The sequence below is a fragment of the Leptonychotes weddellii genome, unplaced genomic scaffold (genome assembly GCF_054177405.1).
Source record: "Leptonychotes weddellii isolate Sample4059 unplaced genomic scaffold, ASM5417740v2 HiC_scaffold_16915, whole genome shotgun sequence".
Classification (NCBI taxonomy): domain Eukaryota; kingdom Metazoa; phylum Chordata; class Mammalia; order Carnivora; family Phocidae; genus Leptonychotes; species Leptonychotes weddellii.
Genome location: NW_027752310.1, coordinates 1 through 4345, shown reverse-complemented (window position 1 = coordinate 4345; position 4345 = coordinate 1). Strand labels below are relative to the sequence as shown.

Sequence of the window (4345 nt, the reverse complement as noted above, 5' to 3'; positions counted from 1 at the left end):
CGCGGGAGAGGGGCAGGGGCGGAGGGAGAGGCGGGGCGCGAGAGAGAGGAGGAGGGGAGGGACGCGGGAGAGGGGAGGGGCGGGGGCGCCGGGGAGAGGGGGTGGGGCGGGGGAGGAGGAGGGGAGGGACGCGGGAGAGGGGAGGGGTGGGAGCGTCGGCTAGGGGAGGGGGAGGAGGAGGGAAGCGACAAGGGAGAGGGGCCCGGGAGGGGGCGCCGGGGAGGGGAGGGGCTCGGGAGAGGGGCAGGGGCGGGGGCGCCCGGGAGGAGGAGGGGAGGGGCGGAGGAAGCGCGGCGGGGGCGCGCGGCGGAGGGGCGTTGGGGGGAGGGGGCGCCCGCGGCCCCGCCCCTCGCGCCCCGGCCCGCACCCCCGGCTTGGGCGGCGGGGCTGTCACCGCGGGCCGTCGCGGACGCGCGGGCGGAGGGACTAGCCGGCCGCCTTTAGAGCCCCATGGTGGGGGAGGGTCGGGCGCGTGGGGGCGCGGGGGGGCAAGGCCCGGAGTGGGGGGGTCCCGCGCAGCCGCCCGCCGGGCCTGGAGGAGCGGTGGACGCAGCGTGAGCGTGTGCGGGTTTCTTCCCTTTGTTCAGGGAAGCCGCTGAACTCACCTTTCTTACTGTGCGGTTGCGCCCGCGTAGACCTGCAGACCCGCAGCCGCCGCCACCTCCGGGCCCTCTCTCTTTGAGCCCCCGCAGCCCCAGCCCTGATCGTGGCCCCGCGTTCCAGAAACCGGGTGCAGCGGGGACAGCCTTGGGGTCTGGCCTGTCACCGGCAGAAGCCAGAAATTCGGTGCCCTGGTCCGTGCGGAGCCGCGCGCCGGCCCGGGCTGGGTCAGCGTCCGCCGGCGGACGTGGGGTGGCCAGGGGCGCAGCTGCCCCGAACTTTCGCACTGGGTTTTGTTGAAGGTGGGTGTTCCCGTCGGGCGGACAAGAGCGGGGGAGGCTTGCTGACCTGTGAGCGCGGGGCTCCCGCCGTGTGAGGCGCGTGGGCAGTGGGGCCTCCGTGTGGTCGTCTGCGTTTCCCTGTGGACTGACCACGTCGAACCCCCTGTAGATCTTCTTTGCCAAAACGTACTTTAATTTTTTCCCCCTGTTTCCTTTTGACTGTAGTGTTTGTTTCCTTGTCATTGGGTTTGGGGAGTTCCTCCTAACTTCCGGGTACCACCACATTATCACACTTAATCTTAGCCAAAAGACCGAGAAGCGATTCCACTACATGACCAAACAGATGATCTGCAAGGGTTTTTCTCCCAGTCTGTGGCTCGTCTTTCCTAACGTTGATGAAGCCCAAGTGACCCATTTTTTCCTTTTACAGTTTGTGCGTTTCTTGTCTATGGTATCTAAGAAATCTGCCTAACCCAGCAGCGCAAACATCTTCTGTGTTTTTTTCTAGGGTTTTTGGTACAGCAGTGTCCCCCCCTTACCCGCTGTCTCAGTTCGCACGCTGGCCACGGTCCGGAAGCAGATGACCCTCCTTCGGGCGGAGGCTCAGGCCCGCAGCTGCCTTCCGCTGCACCACGCCCCTGCGCCCCTCACCTGCATCCTCCCGCCACATGGGCATCTCATCCTCTAACCGCATCCAGGAAGGGTGAGCACAGGGCCACGTGACATTCGGAGAGCGAGACCACGGCCACATAACTTTCCCACGGCGTACTCTTACTGTCGTTCTGCTTTCTTATTAGCCATGTTGTTACTCCCTTCCTGTGCCTAGTTTACAAGCTGAGCTTAACCACAGGTACGTACGTGTAGGAGAGAACGTAGTCCGTGGAGGGATCGGCACTATCCGTGGTTTCAGGTGGCCACTGGGCGTCTGGGAATGTATCCCCTGTGGATAAGGGAGGGGGCTACTGAATTGGGTTTTGCACGTAGGTCGATAATTCGGTTTGAAGCTGACTTTTGTATATGGTGCAGGATATAGGGCAAGGTAGTATTCCGGATTTTGGTTTTGAGTTTTGGGGTGTTCCTTTGTTGGGCTTTTTTGCACATGGGTGTCTAGCTGTTCTAGCAAGTTTGTTGAAAGATGAACTCCTGTGTGATTCTGTGGCAGAGTGCCGTGTGGGACACCGCCCTGTGAGCAGCTTCCCTCCCACTCCCCCCACCGCCCGGACCCTGGAGGCGGGTTTTCAGCAAGTTCCAAGGCCAGATTCCCAGTCACCATGGTGACTTCTCTGCCATCCGGGGACCCACAGCTGCGCCCTCCCGCCAGGGTCTCAGCCTGGGGCTGGGGGGCTCCAGCTCAGCCCTAGCGGATCTCCCCATGTCTGCTCTTCAGACCACGCCTCTGTAGCAAACTTTCCCTGTGTTCCTCGCCACGTGGCTTCTGTCACCTGATGGGACCCCGGCTGACACAGGTCAGGTGCAAAAGAGGACACGAGCATTTTTTTCTTTTAAAGATTTTATTTATTTATTTGACAGACAGAGAGCACAAGTAGGCAGAGCGGCAGGCAGAGGGAGAGGGAGAAGCAGACTCTCCGCTGAGCAGGGAGCCCGATGGGCTCGATCCCAGGACCCTGGGATCATGACCGGAACCGAAGGCAGACGCTTCACCGACTGAGCCACCCGGGCGCCCCCACCAGCATCTTTATAAAACTCACCGAGACCCACTGCACCCCACACTTTGGCCCATGTGGCTCACCCTCAGGCACCCAGTGTCCTCAACCAGATGGTCATTACCCTTGAACTTAGGGCCAGGTAGTTGGACCAGAATGAAGTTTAGGTCCCATAGGCCCCAGAGCATGTCCTTAGAGGAAAGAAGCCTCCTGCTCAGGAGGGTCAGGATAGAATCCTGAAGATCCAGAAGGGGTCTAGACGGCCCCACCCCCACCCTTTCGTCCTGGTCATTACCGAGGAGGTGGTTCAACCGCGGTGTGCCTCTCTGGGGGTGGCCGTGGTGCCCAGGCCAGGGAGAGGGCACAGAGATGGAGCCAGAAATCTCCATCAGTGAACCTTGGAGAAGGCCGTTCCGAGGCTCAGCAACGGCAGGCACCGGGGTGGCAGGACGTGGGGACCAGCCCACAGTGGGTGTCCTTTGTAACACAAGGAGCACGGCTGTCAGGTTACAGGAGAGACCAGAGACACAGGGGCCGCGAGGGTGTGGCCAGCCAGCGGCTAAAAGCCCAGTGGCGAGGAAGGAGGCATTGCCCACAGCCCGGAGACGGGTCCAAGTCTGACGGAGTCAGTTTGCCCGGAGCGGGGGCTCACTGCCTGGGGACTGTGAGACAGGTGACCCCACCCTGGGCAGGAGTCCCATCTGGTATGCAGTGACCACCTCTGCATCCGGAGTACAAAGTCCGGGGTGTCGCCGGGCATGGGGCCATGAGCGACCCCGGGGGCGACGGTGGCCGACTGGGCGGTGCGGCCGCTCGGGTGGTTAGAGAGCGGGCGCCCACGAGCGACCCAGAGACGGCCAGTGGCTGTCACTCCCACAGCGCGTGGCACCGGAAAGGGGAGTCTCTAATCTGCGATTTTGCGAGTGGCAAACTGGACTGGTTTCCTAGGGCTGCTGTGACCGAACACCGCAGACTGAACGGCTGAAGACAAAAGGAACTGATTCTCACAGGCCGGAGAGCAGCATCTGCAGGCAAGGAGTCCCTCTACAGCCTCCAGGGGACAGTCCCTGCCTCTCCCAGCTACGGTGTTGCGGGCCATGTTTGCTGTTCCTTGGCTCGTGGCTGCATCCCCACAGTCTCTGCTTACACTGTCATAGGCTGGCTGTCCCCCTGTGCGTTCCCCCTCTGTCTTCGTGTCCACATGGCCTTCAAAGAGCCTATTTCCAAAGAGGCCACGCTCTGAACTTCCAAGTGGATATAAATCTGGAAGGGCGGGGACACCCTCCAACTCAGTACACAGACCAAACAGCCCAAGAGTTAATGAAAATAGAGGGACCCCAAAATAAAAGTGGCTTAGTCAGGAGAAAAGTGTATTTATCTTTCATGTAGCGCTATAACGTAAGCACGCGAGGGCGGGGAGCCCATGCTGTCCAGGAACTTAAACTCCTTCTGCCCTTTTTGTGCTGGTGTCCTCAAGACATGGTTTCTGTCTTGGAGTTGAAAATGGCTGCTCCCCGTTCCAGCCTCACTGCCACGCTCCAGCCGTCACCTCCACGCTCCAGCGTCACCTCCACGCTCCAGCCGTCACCTCCAGCTCCAGTGTCACCTCCACGGTCCAGTGTCACCTCCAGCTCCAGCCATCACCTCCCGCTCCAGCGTCACCTCCAGCCGTCACCTCCACGCTCCAGCCGTCACCTCCACGCTCCAGCCGTCACCTCCACGGTCCAGCGTCACCTCCACGCTCCAGCCGTCACCTCCACGCTCCAGCGTCACCTCCACGCTCCAGCCGTCACCTCCACG

At 61.7% G+C, this 4345-nt stretch overlaps 1 long non-coding RNA gene across 2 annotated transcripts; it reads left to right on the top strand.

Annotated features, from left to right (window-relative positions):
- The first annotated feature begins 400 nt into the window (after window positions 1-400).
- LOC145718524 (uncharacterized) lies at window positions 401-2822 on the top strand. Of its 2 annotated transcripts, none has more exons than XR_014141872.1 (2): window positions 401-902; window positions 1390-2822. It is a non-coding gene; the product is annotated as an uncharacterized LOC145718524 (long non-coding RNA). The 2 variants fall into 2 exon arrangements; XR_014141871.1 differs by having other exon boundaries at window positions 1107-2822.
- Window positions 2823-4345: the final 1523 nt, after the last annotated feature.